The 19,764-nt window shown below is 31.0% G+C and overlaps 1 protein-coding gene across 2 annotated transcripts in view; it reads left to right on the top strand.

Moving 5' to 3' along the window:
- LOC130896364 (homeobox protein abdominal-B) overlaps positions 1 to 19,764 on the top strand; it is a 257,532-nt gene that overhangs the window by 199,505 nt on the left and 38,263 nt on the right. For both annotated transcript variants that reach the window (XM_057804390.1, XM_057804392.1), the window contains exons 4-5: positions 16,801 to 16,894; positions 19,162 to 19,208. The gene's annotated coding sequence lies outside the window, so the exon portion shown is untranslated. The remainder of the gene's footprint in view (positions 1 to 16,800; positions 16,895 to 19,161; positions 19,209 to 19,764) is intronic.

Here is a 19,764-nt window from a genome sequence, read left to right as displayed (position 1 = left end):
CGTTGTTGGTCGTAATAAATTCAATTAGGATATATTCTACACGAGTAAAATTAACAAAATCAACATATTATGGTTCATAACAAGAAGAGGTTTGTTGAATTGGTTTTTAATTATATAGAATTATGAGATTTGAGTACGATTAACCAATTAAGTTGCTTGTAGTATACCCACGTAACTACATAATTTCATTGACATTAACCATGTCTGTAAAACAGAAAATAAATTTCGCATATTGCATGAACTGCCATCATTTATCAGATTAATCAAAGAGTTTAATATTCTCTTGAAACAGTCGTACTTGTTATGACTTAAAATAAGATTCAATCGTAAAATCGTGGCTGTTCTTATGCAGCTCCTTAAGTGCTTTTAGGTTGTCTCATTCCAGTATCTCGCCACTTTTGTATTTTAAACATCACGTTGTGATTTTTTTGTTTTATTAAAATGCTGTGGGAATAATAATTAACTCAAGATGTATAGTGAGATTGATTGAAATATGAAGATCCAAGAAATATTTTTTGAATTAAAACTATAATGACAGAATGATGAATATGCAAAATAAGTTGTACCACCACAAACCAAGCTTATTGCAGAGAATGATGAATAACCTGATATACTGTATACGTTGCCGTAATGTCAATGTGTCCGTTAGGAAACTGAATTTTTAATAAAAATTAATTTTCAAGAACAAATTGTTGTGTTAAGGAAAGATAAATTAGAATTTAAACATTGCGTACATAAAAAACATTTTCTGAATATATTTCATCAAGTCTTTTTTTAGTGAGTAAGAGAAATGGAATAGCAAAAATCTGGAGATCTGATGACTATGGCTGATGTTCATTTTACATCAATCTCTTATTTGCTAGGAACTGTTTAACGATATAAAAATCTATTTGAGAACAAGAATCGTCATAAATAGCAAACCTCGAACCTTGTTGGGCGTATGTGGATTCATGGAACACGTCAAAGTATCAATGTAAATTACTTACGATCAATACACAAAGAAATGTGACGCATCCACTCTATCGATAAAATTCTTTGAGGCCTCTAAACGATCACACTTCTAATCGTCAATAGCAGTTTAATCATGAGCTCTCATGTGAACAATTAATCAACAATCATTAGTGAGTCAATTCCTCGTTTTCTCAATGTTGTCGTACCGGTTTTCCATTACGGGAGCTACAAAAAACATTTTCTTGGCCTTCTTGAAATTGGACGTACTACTCGTATAAATATTTCACTATATTTCATTTCCATGATAAAACTAAAACGTAACTTTGAATTAGTTTTTTCTTTCTTCATTTTTCTGTTATAAACGTACTAAATAAGCTTGTTGTGTTTTATACCCAACACGTGGATGGAGAAGCAGATGATCGATATCTTCTTCTAGGGACAAACTGAATATTGCTAATTGATGTGAATGTTATTAGAAGAATAATCTTGTTGATTATAACTGAACATCACATTACATTAGGTGTCTAAGTGTTTAAAAATACTTCTCTTATAAAAACTATACTTGTAAAATTTTGATGAGCACTTGTGACCTCAAAGTTACTCTCCTCATTTCTATACTCTCTTTTTGTAATATTTCAGTTAACTCATTTGAAATTTATAACCGAATTCTGGAGTCCCAAACTTGACGTTTCGCAGTTATTCCAGTTAGAAGTGACAACGAAAATATACAGAAAATTTCAACGTTTCTAGTTGGATGATTCCTTATATTATACGCTGGCAATTCCAATCCATCCGCTATAAAATAAATGTCGGCCCTTTGCCTTTCCTTTATTGTGAACACTTTACATTTCATTAAGTCGTATGCCGGTACAAAAGACATTTCCTTTCTCTCACTTAAATATCTAGAACAAGTCGAATAAGGTAATATGGTAAAATATTTTACTTGAAGTTAGCTTATCATTCCATGCCATTATTCTATGGAAATTTGAATTTCATGCTTATAAATGGAGAGTGTCTGTAGAAAAGTGGCTATTTACTTTGAAGAAACAGACAGTAACAACCAAGGAAGATAAAAGAAAATTAAATAAACTTGAAAGGGGCTGTACGGAACATGAAAAATAATTATTCTTAATTTAAATTCATAGCTCACGGAAATAAATGTTTTTACCTAGCACAAAGTACCTGATGTCTTTATTCCGATGGTCTTAACATATACTTTCGAAAGGTGTAAAATGATATTTACAGTGTTATTCAACCAATATTTATTTTCCCATTGTTCTTAAGAATATCTGTTGAAACTTTGCCACTCGAATGAGAGTTTAAACTATCATATAATTGCAGTAAAGGATTTCATTGACTGAAAATTTTATTAGGTTCTGTTACCTACCCGACTCTGACCTAAAAAAGTTCAGATTAATATTAATTTAAAGCAAATTCTACAATTTTGAGTGCATATAGGAGGAGATACCTTAGATTAAATTGGGCGGTTTTGTTTTTCTAGATTCTGGGAGGTGTTAGAATACTGCATAAGTGTAACAAATCTTAACAAAATTATGGGCACGGATTTACGAAATATTGGGACTTGAAACTCAAAGAATTTTGAAACGCAACTCGAAAACTATGAGGAATCAATGCAATGTTATAGCAAAAAGTTAAAAGTCCTGCCTTCTTTCAAGTGATGATTTTTTGATGCTAGTTCTTCTGAAATAAAACTATACTAATTACTACAGTATACGTACACGTCTTCATTATTACAATAAGCGTTTGAAATGACCTCTAAAGAGATCCATGCATGCTTCAAAGCGATAATTGAAATAGTTAATCACATTACAAATCATTTCTATAGAAAAATTCCGAAATCAATTCATCCCTTGTTGGAGGTATTTTGTACACTTCATTCTTAATGTCACCCCAGAAAAATGAGTCTATTTCCTTGAAATCGGGTGACTGGATCATATTTTCCGATCTATTTTTCAGAAAATAGTTCATTCAGTTAAACATGAATTCATTGATTAACGTGAACAGGCGAATCGTCATGGAAAACCAGATCCTTCGACGTGTATGAAGTGTAACTTCTTCCGATACAACATAGTCGGAAAAGTCTCTCTGTTGATTAACTTTTCTTAAAGTCCACCTTCAAAATGCTAGTGTTTATTCAAAATCAGTTAATTTCTGTTACAAGTAAATGTGGTAAGGGTACATTTCGTTTCTATCACCGTGGTAGCTAAGTTCTTGTTTGCTTGAAATACTACATACACTTGTGTGTGTGTTTGTTTTCAGTAACTGTCAGCAGAACATTAATTTCATTTTTTAAATGCTTTCCATAATTAACTGTACCCGTCCGATTGAATCGCTTCACCCAACTCCCAAAACCGGCTTTCAAAAAAACTCATTGTTTTGCTTAGAAAATTCAAAATATTTCAGAAAATAATAATTTCAGATATAAGGAATGTTTGTTAAGAGAAGAAGTATGTTGGTAGTACTTTTCGATACTAACATAAAATACAGGATGATTCATAGATTCATTAGACATAGAAAAGACCCAGAAAAAATTGTATTAGTATTTTGATTCATCCAGTATCAAATTCAAGTACTATTAACAGAATGAATGATTTTACAAAATTTTCACTACTATTCGAATGTTTTGGCTGCAACAGATTTTATTCTTGAATTTTTCTTACATTGTTCAGAGTATTGGATTTGTTACGATTTCTATGTAATATTACTTTTCAAATACCCCGTTGAACAAATCACTCGTGTACTATTGTAATAAGGAAGTCGAGTTGGCTCAAACTGCAATAAAATATAAGTTGTTTCATTCAAAAAAATGAAACTTTGATAGAGCAAAACATTTTCAAATTGATATTTCAAAGGACAAAGGAGGCATTACACTAATCAATCACCCTGTAAATAGAACTAACGTATATTGAAGCAAATAAATTATGAATGTCAATAGTTTTTTATCAATTATGGTGATTATGGCACTGTTTAAATTATGTATTCATTTGAATCAATTGAACAAATATGTTGTTTTAATTAACAGGAACACCTTACCACAAGGAATTGAAATTCATTACGACTATTTCGCAAAATAAAATTTAGATCAAGGCTCAAAGTGATAAATGTCCCTTTCTTTTAGTTAGTCTCTACAATAAAATTTATATTTTACAACAAGTATTAATGTACAACAAATAAATAACATTCAGTTTCTTAGACATTCATTCAAATATGTTATTTATAGAATATTTTAAGTAAATTTAGTTGGATGAAAAAATATTGATATATGTGAATACGTTAAATTCGTAATGTAAGTGTTGAGAAAGGAATATAATGTTTATAAATTAAGTGCCACAGATGTTTATCTTAATAAGATAAATAATAATAGATACTAAAAGACAATATTCAACAATTTAATTGGAACAATTTATTAGAATAACAAACTGGTGATTGGTTATATGTAAAGTCTCTTTTTATGAAACAGAGAATAATAAAATGATGAAGCATCAGTAATCCTCAAGCGTATACTTAGTAGAAAGTTGAAATATTTTTCCTAATTATACCTCGAGTACCTAATTTCGTAACATTTGTATAAATATGAAGAACATTTTGTCATACTGGTTATATAGGTATAAGTGTTTAAACTTTGATTTTCAAATAAACTAATTTTAATATGAAAACTCACTAGTAAAGTAGAGGTACTTCTTACAAATCCAAATCAGAATAGGAATCAGAAGATGAGCTTTTGCTGCCAATACTCACAATGAGTGGCTCGATCATGTCATAAATGAGATTATCAGACTTTTCTCTTCTTCTTTATCGTATCGTTGCGTGCTTTTTCCCAGTTTTCGGCTTCGTATTGTTTACAAACCTTCAAAAAACAACTGTTTACATCAAGATTTTCAAATATTTTTTTAAAAACTTCTTCCTTTATCTGTGCACATACCATTTCAATCAATATTCTTTGAATGTAGCCAATTCTTCCAATCTATTTTTAATCACTTGGTCGTGAACAATTTTTCCGAAAGTCTCGAGTGGTAACTTGCATTATCCATTACTATAATACAGTAGTGAGAAAGACGATATATCATTTATTCGAACTATTTTTCAAAAACGTCAGCATTCATATCCCCTTGGTAAATCACCACAACAAGTAGATTTATCAGCCAATAAACCACATTTAACAAAACCGTACGTACTATTAGTAATAGTTTCATCTTGTCAAAATTTATCTAGTGTATGTCCCTCATTGATCCATTATTCATCTTAATAAAATATATTTCTTCTTTGGGCTCTCATTTCTGTTATAGTCATTATATAATTTCTTTTTCATACTATAATATCGTTTCCTACTATTAAAATAGACTTTCCAGCGATAATCTATTGCTTTCAAAAGTTTACAAAGTATGTTCAAGGTAATCCTCATCATCTCTAAACATGATAAGAGCTTTGTCTGTTGTCAGAAAGTATTTTCTGAAGAATAACTCTGTAAATTGTAAATTTCCCAACACTAAGCATAATACTAAATCCCCTGTATCATCAACACTTTTAAATATATGTTTATCTGTGAATTATTTAAAACGATTGAATATCAAGGTTTTTACATTTATTGTTGACAGATATTTCAGCGTTTAAATGGCCCTTAAAATTGACAACAGATTGCACACTGCAAATTACAATTTGACTTAACTGTTAAGAATACACATCTTGGTCTTCTTTACTATATGAGAACACCTATAATCGTATTTTTGCTGAAATTTGCCGAGAAGAGATTCATGAAATTAATCAAAATTTCTAACTTTTATTTGCAAATAGGTACTTATAGATCTTGTTATACGGCTATGTAATTTTTAATACACAGGGATAAAAGACCTAAAATTTGTATTAGGTAAGGTACAATTATAAAAAATTTAGGAAATGTTATTCCATAACAGCCGTAATATACGAGTAGTTATAACATTTCCTATGAAAAATTAACTATTCCATTTTTGTCAAGATAGTACTTCTTAAAGGTGGTTATTAAAATTATATTTCAAATTTTTTGTTAGATGATAAGGTATTCCTATGAATTGGTCTACGAGGTCTGGCTATTAAATCACAAGAGTGGTTACGAAAAAGGGTTTTATCATGAAAATTATTCTACATTCGAATGCCCTCCTTCAATATATTTCTCTTCCCTCGCCACAAACCTTTCCATACGTTTTTTCTATTGATCGAGGCGGTGCTGGAAGTTTTCTTTGGCGAGTGCCTTTAGGAGCTGTGCCGTTTTTTGCTTACCGCTTCCGTCGACTCAAATCGGGTCCCATTCAAAGCAGATTTTATCTTCGGAAACAAAAAAAGTCGCACTGTGCCAAATCTGGTGAGTACGACGGGTGTTCGAACACCGGAGTGTGCTTGCTGACCAAATAATTCTTCACAGATAGCGCGTTGTTCTGGTGCAAAATTCACGAGTTGTTTTTTCACAACTGGCCGTTTTTCACGAACTCGTTTTCGCAGTGTTGCCAAAACTGACAAATAGTAAGTGTGGTTGATAGTCTGAACCTCTGCAATCCATTCAGTCATCACTCTTTCAACAATTTAAAGCACTCAGTCCGCGTTTTTTTTTCAATTTATCGAGAAATTTGAGATTTCTCTATAATAGTGACGGAAACGTGTTTTGGGACGTGCATAGACAAGATATCTAGATACCCCACCCGTCAAGGGCGCCCTCTAGGCAGTTTAGTTATTTAATAGCTAGACCTTGTATGTATCTCAATCGAGATCTACTTATATCTTTTAAGTATTATCAAATTAATTATTCGTTTGAAGTTGATTAATTAATAATGACTGCAGCATTTTGACATGGAGAATATAATTAAGATGTTGAACCGCTCTTATCTCGAAATAAATATCCTTTTATACCAAAGTGTGACAACTTTTAAAGAAACTTATTAAAGTTTGTGAATTTTTCACGCTTGAAGCTATTTATTGCCAGATTACTATATATCGCGATGAGGTGCTTACAGATTGCAAGTAAGCTAGTTAAATCACTACAATGGTTCTGAAAATTCTATGCTCGTTTTTAACCAAAAGGAGTCTTGTGATGTTTAAATTTGTTTTCACGCTCATAATCCTCAGCTATTTTAATGTTCGAATGTTGGTATGCACTACTCACTTCTATATCCGGCAACTGCTGCCGTAGTCTAGTAAAGAATTCAGTCTTAATTTAAATATATACGATGATAGTCAATTCAATTCAGTTTCAACATCTATCACGTGCTACTTGATCAATAATGATCAATGATGTAAACAATGAATAGCAAGACTTCCCCCTATTTCTTTTCTGACGAAAACCGTCAAAAGATTGAAACTTAATCTCAATAGAAGGTGCCTATGCGTGTTTCTTATAGGATCATATTATGGTGTCTATTCATTTATTTTGCACTTTGATTTTAGTTTTTGATAATTTTTATTTGTATATACAACATTTATTCATTTTGTTCATTGATACTCTATTTTGCTCACTTTAAATACGCCAAAGCGTATTTAAATACTATATTATATACTATATTCAGAAATTTCTATTCACGCATAAATTTAGATCTGGTTTGACATCAACTTCTCTTCATATTATTGACGAACTGCCTCTCTTAGAGTAGTTTACACTTTAGTTTAGGAAGATATTTAACTCAACAGCCAATAAGCAATTTCTAAAAGTAAAATATTTCTTAAAGAAGAGGTAAATCTAAGAGATTTCTTGTATGAACATGATCAGGAATTATTTATTTTCAAACAAGGCAACCAAATTTGATATTTAATATATAGTGTGTCGTCAGGATAACCTGAAAAGAAATAGTATTTATTTTATTAACCAAGAAAGCCTGACGAAAAATTTATTTATTTTCAATCTGGTCTACCTAGTGTGAACATCGTCAAGATGAGGTCATTAAGATATTTCAAGGAAATGAGGACCCAATTCTATTCCGGTAATGGTTTGTACTTTTTTGTTTGGTAAACATTAATATTATATACTTAGTATTACACTCATTCTATTTTTTGTGCTGTTGTTCTTCTTCAACATCTTTCCTGATTTCCATCAAACTTGATTTAATTATTTTTCTTCTTCTATTTTTATCAGGAACTTAAAATTCTAAGCTATTTATTGAGCAAATCTACTTATTAGTAGTAGATATGATTGTTCAGATATTCTCGTCTTATTCAAGTGAACCTTTGAGCTCTCTCGGTACCTTAGAGATTGCACTGCGATGTTAGAACTCCAGAAATTGGGTTGGCTATAGAACGTACTTAAAATAGAGTCGTTTCATAATAATAAAAAGATATTTGGATTCTCAAATTGTTAAAATATAAGGCATAATTAGATTACATTCTAAAAATATTTTTGTAAGCTTAAGAATTCAACATTATTATTATGCGAAAGACTTTACTCAGCTTAGAGATGGTATCATTCATCTATCTCGGACACAAATTATCAAAAGGATTAGGCTCAGTTCACATAATAAGTTTTCGTCCTGTGTGCCAAGTATTCTATATAACAGCATTTTCAGTAGTATGCCACACTATTCGCAGATGTTATATGTTTAATAAGCTCACACTTTTTGCTAAGTGTGTGGATCCTTAATCACATTCCTCTTGTAATTATTAGTGTTGATAACTTGATCTTGATTAGCCATCATGATGCCTTCGTTCTGTGGAAAGAGGACTATGACAATACCTTTTTAGAAGTGTAGGTTCTTGCGCTAAGATAGTCCAAACTCTATATGTAAATCAGTGAAAAATCAAAATATTGTCTAGAATGGAATTGATGTGATTCTGATTTGTTGCATATAGCTCAATGTCATCCATGTATAGGAGATAAGTGTTAGTACAATTTGTGTTAGCTTTGATGTTGAGCCTGTACTAATCAAACATCGTTGTAGGCAATTTATCTGGTTTAATTTTGTTATAATCATTTAAAAACTTCAATGTGAAGAACAGAGTCATTAATTATCAACAATATGAGGAGTTGTGGGATTAACTTGTAGAAGTCTTGGAAGCTTGCCAAAACTTACCCTTATTTGTCAACATTTTGAGGTTTCACTGAGTAGAACCAGATTTTCTGTGACACTTTGAACATACTTTAACGATCACTTGAATTTAGTTCATTACAAACATTTTTAAATTTAATATTTACAGGAAAATTTATCCGTGTATTTGCCTACTGTGTTATTTTTCATATTATACGTGATTTTTCTATAACAAAACGAGCAGTTTCTCTTATTCATAATCGGTTTTATACCCATGTACACGATTCCCCCAATCCAAACAAATAAAACAATCTTTTTCCCGATATAGATATTCAGTCTTCCCACAAATATATATTTGCCCATTTCTATGCATACCAACCTTTCCAAGGGTACATAATTTTAAAAGTTTTCAAACCACATGTATTCTTGCTTTCCTTTTATTATTTTTTTCCATAGTTCCTGATGAAAGAAGGGCTGAAGATAATCCATCCAAGCCTCGGCTCCTACAAGACTATAAAAAAATCAATTCAATCTAGTGATTGCAGGAAGAATTTTAATATACAATCAATTTTGGGAAAAAACAATCTAACTAATTGCACATGATCGTTTTATTACTAAAATAAATTTGGCGTGAATAATATATTATGTGCATGTACTATTTTTTAAAAACAAAAATGATAACAGTCATTTGATTGATAATTATCAAGAAAAATGGTTTACTGAAAGTGTAAAAAAACTACATCATGCCCTATCTAATCAAGGAATAATAACTAACACAATCTCTAATAATACTACCGCAAACATTCAAAAATTAATTTGTTTGAAAAGTTATGGTGGTTGTTTTTCTTAAATAACATTGAGAATTGTGCCAATTTGATCAACCGTCTTTCCTTGTGGTCCACTAATACCTGATGAAATACGCTATTTCAAAATAATTTTAGAAGATCAATCTCTTCGTTCTCCATAACTTCTTTCTTTTCCGTATCTACAGACAGTTATTTAATTCTGGAGTATAAGATATCACTTGATGTGGTATATTCCACTGATGATGTGTAATATTTTCATGTTGTGGTTGTTTCTTGGTAACATATTGTATTCTTTATTAAATATCTATCTTGTACCCCGATATTCTTATTAAATATAAGAAAATCAACTTTCACTTTTTCTTATTTTTTCATAACAAAACTCAACTTCTACTTAATAGTATTTACAAACCATATTTTTTAGGGAGAATCTGTTCACTACAGTCACCCCAATTATGTTCGCGGCATCGAATCTTACCAACTTTTAAAGACTTTTTAACAAAGCCCCTGCGGTTTCCTCAAGACCCCTCAATAAATTTTTTAATTAGGTATATAAGCGGGGAAGAAAGCAGCCAAAAAGAAAATCTTTTCTTGTTTTCAAATGGGACAGAAATTAAATAACTTTTACTTTTCCTGACAGATATTTTTCCGAAATAACGATAGGGGATGAAACAAAAGAGAAAAACTTTTGCTATTATGATTCCCGGATTGTTGGCGACTGACTTCATTGCGGTTGAAAGCAAATGTTCAATCTAGTAATCGAGATGTTTGTTCATAAAAAGGTAACGTCAAACAAGACATTTGCAAATTCGAATTCTTTTTTTAAACAATAATTTGCTACTTACTTATAGTAAAGTTAATAAACAAGAACTATTTGTTATGGAATAGGCCATACAACAGGTAAAGGTGAGATTTACTTACTTCCATGTTCTTGTTTTTCGAAGTAATCGTAGCTTTCAAGTACGTCTAGCTGTTGGTGGTTATGTAGAAGTTGCCACTGCCACGCCACGAGACATAGTCCAAGTATGGAGTGAATCCTAACGAAAAGCTCATCTCATTAATCATTAAACAATCCTGAAATGTGCAATGGGATTGGACAAGAAAAAATTATAGTGCCTCGAAAAAATCCAACTCAGATTATTGTAACAAAAAGGGGTAGTATCAAAACACTATTACTTAATTAGGGGAAATTAGCAACTACTATAGGAATGTAAGGACCAGGAACGAAGATATTGAGAAAAACCCTGAACACATTCTTATCGAAAATATATAAACGAGATTGGATAATGTAGAGAATAATGTAGGACTACGACCAGCAGAGACACTAGGGAGAAACTACGATCTAAAGAATGCATTAGCCAAAATAGAGGCAGGACATTGCCAACTATTGAGTCCCCATGGCTGGGAATAGATTGTTGAGGTGTCCATCAACCATATATGCATATATACCAATCCTTTTCTTGAAATATATGGAAAAATTCTCATTTTGTCTTAACCAAAGCCCGTTATAAAAATATTTGTCTATGACTTTCTCTAAGCTTGTTTTCCATTGTACCACATTGTACTGAGCTGAGTATTAACTGAAAGAGCATATGAGCCACTTGATAAAAAGCAAACAATGTCTGAGATTTAGTTTTTTCTTAATATTCATGCAATGCAATGTAATTTACAACAGAAATGAATTGAATGCAGTAGATTGGTAACTGGTTTTGCGTAGGTGTATTGGTTAAGGTAAACACCTACAGTGAATTAAACAATTGTTTGATTACAAAAATAAGAAAATGTGATTAATGAATTATGATATATAATTAGAATCATTTTACCTATTATTCAACGAACTGAATCTCAAGGTGGTCAGGTGTAATTGTTCATTTCAATGTACAAGGTATTATAATCATTATTTTAACACATTCTAAAGGTTGTTTTTCATAAGTTGAGTAAATAAACTCTTATAAATTATTTTAAGTATATTTTTACCTTCCGGTTCTGTTTCATTTTTGAAGAAACTAACACAATAAAATGTTTTCAATGTTTGGATGCGAAACAACCATCAATCCAAATATTAAGTGTTTATTTTATGAATATTTCAGAAAGACTTCTTTACAGGCTGCTAAATCCTTGTAAGATGTGAAAGGAATATCATCGTCCATTAGTTTCCCGTCAAAAAGAGCGTTGCGGCGAGGCTCGTGTACCAACGATTTAAATCACGAAAATCAATTTAATTACAAGGGGTTAGCAAAAGGGTTAAAGGATAAACCGTGAATAATCTTCATCACAATATGAGATATTACAACCGACAATAATATACCTACTTGCTAAAATAAAAAACGATGTATTAATCAGAGAATCGCAAAAAAACAACTGAACAACTCCCATAAAATGGTGGAATTTTACAAAAACCGGAGAGAAATTCAGTATTTAGATGGAAGATGATTGAATGTGGGATATACGATAGAGGAAGTTGACACAACTACAACAAGCAATCAAAACATTGACAGCTTTTCAAGCATCAACAGGCGAAGAATAGGTGCGTTATAGGAAGTGAGAGTGTACTTCTAGAGAAATGTAACTTTATAATTTTTGAGATTTCACACATTTCTACTTAGAACCTTCCATTGTTCAAGACAGAGCTGGATGTCTTTTGTCAAATCTTTCAGGACGCGTGCCATTTTCTCTTCAAACGTTTTAACAGACTCAAAACTTCTGTTAATCTGGATTTCATCATATTACACAAAAAGATAATGCAAGTTCTATGGAAAGTTCTCTGGAAAAACGGCAAATGATCTAACACTGGGACGACGAACTTTGCTAGAAGCTTGAAAAACTATTTTTCACGTATTCTTTTTCGAAGAACCTTCAGGAACCTGATAAAGTTTCTCTCATTTAAGCTTTTTTGGGTCTCGGTGCAAATGGTCTCTTCTATTGTATAGATTGGCACTTCGTTTCATGATTATAAGTAATCAATTTCAATGAGTATAAGTATCCAAGTATTAGTACAAATATATTTTTGCCAACTTCTTGTTGATCAAATGTGATTATGTTGAGCATATTTTACTGGTCAAAATTTGTCCTATGGATCTTTCATGAATTTTTAAAATTTATCGTACGGAAATAACTCACCGAAGGTAAGATCGATTGATATTACTGATTTTTTCGATATAGTCATTCGTTTTTGGCTTTTAAGGACAACTCGTCAAGAATAATCTAGAAAGTTTTGTCGGCCCTATCGAAAACGCTTCAATCAGTACAATCGATAAACATATACTGCTATATACTTCTTTCCATAAATTTCGGTTCAGTTGTGCTATTTTCAAATTTTATATAAAATTCGTTACAGCCTCAGTTAAACTGAAAACTGAAACAATTTTTTTCATATCATATAGCGGAATGGATTGAATTGAAATATTATCGAAACCGATTTATAAATAAAATAGAACTGTTATATTTGTGTGCGCTACCTTCCACTAAATTTCTACAATGAACTAACGGACCTTAGTTTTCTGACTTTGGCGAGAGTAATCAGAGTTTATGGAGACATCTTAGAAAAGATAAAGACCAACTGAACCGAAACTATTTCATTTTGGGTAGTGATCGCACCACAAATATCAATTATGTTAGACCACCCCCGATAATACCTTGGACAAGGGGTAGAGAACTCTTTTCAGGGGTGTATTTGTATTAGTGAATTTGAACAAAACCTTGTTTGTTAACGTTATCCAAAATTATGGAGATATTTAGGACATTTTTGATATAATTATATCACGGAACAATTTTAACAGAAACACAATGTGTAAATTAAGCGATTAACAATTATCTTCTGACAAACAATAATTCTTCTGACAGAGGACACCTCAAAAAAACATATCCAATCAAAATTAAATTACAGTTTTCGAAATAAGTAGTTACCAAAACAATAAAAATCGAAATTAACTCTTATTTATTTTCAAAAAAGTGAAAGTATGAAAGCATGAAAAAATTCCATCAAGTTTTCCTAATTTTTCAACATTCACTTAAGGAGGATCATGCAATGCAAGGTCATTTTGAAGCAGAAATATATACACTTGAAAAATGTATCTAGTTTAACTTGAAAAGGAATTATGGCAGAATGACAGAATATTATCATCTTGTTCGATAGCCAAGCAGCCATAAGAGCTCTAAGCTCCATGTCATGAGTTCCAAGCTGATTTAGGAATACCAAGTTAAATGAGGTGGGCAAACACAATAAATTCCCCGGTCCAATGGGAGTGGCTAAGCTCTTCGTAGAACTTGACATGTAACCAGCTACAGGGCAATAGAAGAATCTAAAAAATAATGTAGATCAGTTACTAAGCTGAGATAGACAAAGATACTAACTGTATCAGCGTCAGTGGAACCAATCTACGATTATTGATAGGCTTAGCAAAGAATTGAACGTGCAGTTTCTGCTACGTAGAAGACGAAATCTCTTTCCAGAGCATTACACCTGGGGCGCCACTCCACATCCTAGAGAATTGCTTCTAACGACCTTTTAGAAATTAAAACTTAATCAAATCATGCATTTGCTCATCAATTCTTCAGATACTACTTGATGTGGTAGTCGATGGACGTATTGGAAAGTGCTGATTTCATTTCTTTTCGGTGATAAACCCTACCCTTTTCGTATCGTTAAAGCTGGTCCAAGTTGACTTCGATGTTGATGTTGTTTCTTTCACCGTTTTGAGAAACTACCCCATCTCGACTCACTTCTTGCAATGATTAGATGTGAACTTGAAGACGATGTATTATCAGAAAGCTCATGATACATCCACAGAATTCTCGTGGTTATGAATGAACGTCAAACTGTTCGATAAGCATTGATATTTGTGAAAACATAAGTACCTAGACAAAATAAAAATATAATGCAGTATAATATAATAATTGGTATCCCTTTTTACCTAGTCAGATGTGAAGCTTGTTGGTGTAAAATCGCTGTGTAGACTTCATTTTCCAAAACTGTTTTCATTCTTCCCTACCCTATCATTTCGATTGGAAATCCTGTCATCTATTTTCTCGTATTTTTCTGCTATATTCATTTTTTCTGTCCGGCTCATTCTTGGTCTTCTTTTTTTTTTGTTTAGGTCAGTCGATTTTGTTTTGAACTGATTTTAAGTTCTATTATTTGGTCATATCTTGTTTTATTCCAACTTATCGAACTTCTGCCACTTCCACCATGTCATTGCTATGTGCTTTTTCTCTTGTGCTTTCCCTAATTTCAGTTTCTGTATTACCTATTGGTATTTATTTGTATAATATAGCTATAGAAAGCTTCATAGATTTGGGAATTTAGCTCAATTCTGGTAGAATCAAATCATTTTTAGTTTGAAAAGAAGAGTGAAAAAATAATTATTTACTATATTTTTTCAACTCCAATCCTCCAACAAATCAATTTTATTAGTGAGAAATATTTTATTACCTATCAATTCAAAATGTTTTTCTATGTATTTTAATATTGAAATGCAGAAATCACACAAACCTACAATTCGTAATTATGCTCAAATAAACAATAAAAACATAAAAATAACAAACGTAGTAAAATATGAATAAAATCATTATAAATTAACGATTTTTTAATTATTGGAATGAATATGAATAATAAAGAATAAAAATGATAGGTATTTGAATTATATGCAATCTCGAAAGGAACAGCTTAATATGTGATAATGGAGGTTATCAATCCATACCTGCTGATCTTAAGTCATTGAAAGAATAGGATTACAACACGTGAAATAAGAGATCGATACTATATGCCTTTAATATACGAAAACCACCCTGTAAAAATATAGAAAAGTATAGAGTCCGGTGGAACTTGGGACTACGGAGATATAGTCAAGGTTTGTATAATAAATTATTCATTCGGTGGTAGCAAGAAGCATTTAGACGATTTCGACTGCAGACCGGCTACAAATTTCTAGTCGCCTACCAGCGAACTGCACCATTAGAATTACTATGCTCATCGTTTAGGGGTAACAGAATTAATACTCAGCTATACCCTTTTGATTTTAATAATTGTAATTTGAAGCGACTGTAATTTTGGAAATATCAAAAACTAAGTGTATTATTTGTAAAAATATGTTGGTGATTTATTATAGACTAACGTTATATTTCTAATGGACATTTGAAAAGACTTCTTACCAACTTTTTCTATAAACCTACAGTCATTCGATTGACTTGAAATTATAATACTCAATGCTTTCTGTTTGCACCTTAGTTTCAGAATAGTCGTAGATTTTTGTCAAAGTGGAGGTACCATTGTTAACAAATCTTGAGCTTTATTGTGATAATAGTAATTGAGAACAGTTTCTAATCAAATATTCTTCCACTCGGCTTAGAAATTTTGATTTATGTGAAGACAGATGCCTACTTTTTATAATGGAATATCACCGGAACTAGACCATGAAATGAAGATGATCTTCATAAGCTAGTAGATCTGAATCCTCATGGGTATAAGAACATTCCTCCTTTTTTTCCATTAGTATCAGTTGAGAAATTTGTTCTGCCTTTAATCATCTCATGTTATCTTAAGTACCTTAAGTATTTAATTGTTTTCTTCTTTGATTTAAGTAAATATATACATATATTTTTTATTAAAACTTCTTAAGCTCTTAGGTTGACTTTTATTTGGATTTTATTTTAACAGAAGCGAAACGTCTTTATCAAAATACATATTTTGATAAATACTAAAAGAAGTCCAAACGTCAAATTTTCATCTGTCTTTATAAAATTATAATTGAAACTGATTTTAAATCAGAAGAAACCTAAAATCAAGAAAATTTAAAAGCGTATATATATATAAGCGTTTTAGTAGTGGGAATTTGGTAAAGTTAAACACCAAAGAGTACTAACTTTAATATATTTCAAGCTTTCGAATAGGGAAACATGCATCCTCTGGAAAATGATTAGTTACGATTTGCAGCGGTTTCAAATTGTCTTACTTCTACTTCTCCATCGTTTATAAGATATATTTACTATAGCAGCTATAAAAACATCGAGTGAAAATTTATAATATAACAGATGTGCTTCTGTTTCAGGCGCAACTGTTTTCCATTGAAAGTGTTAAATCCAATGCGTCAAACTGTTCGGGGACGTGGAAAGAGTTCTCCATCCCTTCGAGTTGTCTAATAGGTAAGTTACATTCATAGAAATAATTACTTTTTAATCTTATATATAAACATTAGTTTGAAATTGGTCCTTCAATAATAGGGCAGAAAACATATTCCAGTTATATCATACAGAATAAATATTAAAATAATGAGTTGGATATAAGACATATATGACATTCCTACCGTGAATGGTCAACTTACAATTTTAAACAATTAAGTGAAAAGTTGGGGTATTAAGCATAGTTTTAGTACTCTCAAATTCCATAACTATTTCTAAAATATTCTTGCGATTACTTCCAAAGAATTAATGTTTTCTGTGTTTTGCTTACTCAGGAAAATTTATAGCCAACCTTATATTATATACCGTAATCCGGACAAATGATGGGTTATATTGTTTTTAATTCTCTACTTTCAATTCTTTCGAAAAATCCCTTATTCAACTGGAATATTATTTTTATTAAATTTTCTTTGTGATTTTGTTCGATTATATTTGAATGTCATCATAATGAATTGACTTGATAATGAAATAGATCTTGAAAATATGAACGCATCAAAGTATTTTATTCCACTCAAATTTGACGTTATTATAATCTATAATGTTTTTTTCGTAATTATTGAATTATCATCATATAAAAACCCAGATGAGTTTCAACATTATTCCAATATTAAATTTGATCGCTTGGTCTTGTTTCTTAGTGTAACTTCCTAGGATGAATCTAGCATCAAAATGAACGTATGAACGTGGTGAAACGTGCCAAAGAAGAAATGGCTGAAGGAAATGTGATATATATATTTGAGACGTAATTTATCACAAACGTGACTGAGAGATACAAATAAAGATTTTCTTAATAATAAAATTTATTATCCCCTTAACATCTGGGCGGGGCATTTTTCCACAAATCCGCTAAAATATTAAGATGTCAGATGTTTTTTTTTTGGCATTTGGCAATAGTTAAGATTATAATGTATATGTGACCCAAATTTTATCTTAGATATAAACCAGAAACCTTTTTCTTATTTGTATGTCGAACAATAATCAATTCAAGTTTCTTTTGAAGTTATTGATCATAGAAATAACTGATTCATATATGGGTGATTCCGTTCTAACTGTGATTTTTTGTATTCAAAATTTCAAGATTTTAAAATTTAACTTTTCTAACTTTTTTATGCATATTATTCATCTATTTTACTGTAAAAATAAAACTCTAAGAGGAATTTACTACAACTTCAAAGTATCACGAGCAAGACACAAATGTCGGATTTTGAGTTCCACGGTACTGACTCATTTATCCACGGTACTGACATGGTAACTTAAGATATTAAACAACAAGTGCATCAATTTTCCTCAGTTTGATCATAAACATTAGAATTTATAAGGTAATTAGTTTAAATCATTTGTTACGACAAAAAAAATTAATAATTTATCGGTAAATTCTAGGAATGGACATGACACGGTACTGACATTCAAGTGATGTAGTATAAGTTTTCTTTAAGTGGCAAGTTATATTGTATAAAAATGTTTAAATATCTTAAGAATTATTCAATTAACACAAAATTTTTATTAATTGATTATTAATTAATGACTAGTACAAAAAAACAATACAGGACATTGAATATCACAGTTATAATGGAATCACCCATATAACAAATCTCAACAAAAAAATGCCAATTTTAACTGAAGTTTTAACTGTGTTTATCTATTATTTCTTTTTGCGTCCTCATTTCCGTTTATTAACTACCCTGTGTTGCCAAACGCGTTATCATCTCCGTTCTGTATGTTGTGATTCTGAACAATTGATTACCACACTAGGTATCGGAACGTACCCGATTCTATTTCGGACAAGTACTTGTCAATTGTCAAGATAATTCATTATCATCTCATGTCATCAAGCGCAGTTTGATTTGTGGAGTTATACATAAAGATTTTAAGCCTTTGTATTTTATTAAATACATATACGTCACTTGCGGACGATAAGTTTGTTGTTTATTATTTCCCTTTCCTACTATTACATAATGTAATGATGATGCGTTGATTCTTTCTTCCACAATTGCCTCATGATTTTCAGTGTCCTTTTCACTTGTTCATTTTATATGAAATGCTACGAATTCACAAAAACTATTAAATATATGCTGAAACATAAATAGTTAATTTGGTGGTTGTAAAAAAATATACTTGATGCTGTTTAAACGCATATATTTATCTGTATCTGCAGTTGTTACGAATATCTGTACAGTTATTATTCTGTTTATTGTTTAAGCGTCTCTAATTTTATTATTCTATTGTTTCAGACTCTCGAGAGTGTTTCCTGGCTCATCCCTCGCCACATTCCATCAAGGTATATTAATAAAAATATCATTACTATTAATATGGATATAGTTCGAGTTTTTTATAATTAACATAACATTTTTCATACTGACAAATTTCTGAGAAAAAGACTGAACATCAAATTATATTTTCTATCAAAACTTGGGGGTGTCAATTTCATAAACATAAAAAGGCTTCTATGCTTCTATGTTGGTATGATGAAGCCTCTTGTCACTAAAGTTTGATGAGCCTTCTAACCGTTAATCAATTAACCTGTTGTCAATCAATAATCGCCGTTACCGTACACATGGATCCAATCTTCGGATGAAGTTGTATCTTCAAGTTATAATAAATTTTCATTAATTATTACTTGGAGTATATAAAACAACCCAAGCAAATGTTCTTTCAAGAGAATGATAGGAGCAGGTAAACTCTTTTATATTTCGCTTTTATACTCAAATGTGTCGCTGAACTCCAGTACCAACTGAGCCTGAGAAAATGCAGAGGAGCTGATATTCAACTTCTTTTGGCACAGCTTTTCTTTTTTACAATCTATCATGAGGTCAACTGGTCTTAAAGCTTCCAAA

The sequence above is a fragment of the Diorhabda carinulata genome, chromosome 7 (genome assembly GCF_026250575.1).
Source record: "Diorhabda carinulata isolate Delta chromosome 7, icDioCari1.1, whole genome shotgun sequence".
NCBI lineage: Eukaryota > Metazoa > Arthropoda > Insecta > Coleoptera > Chrysomelidae > Diorhabda > Diorhabda carinulata.
Note: the sequence above shows the minus strand (reverse complement) of the source record. Positions and strands in the feature narration are given on the sequence as shown.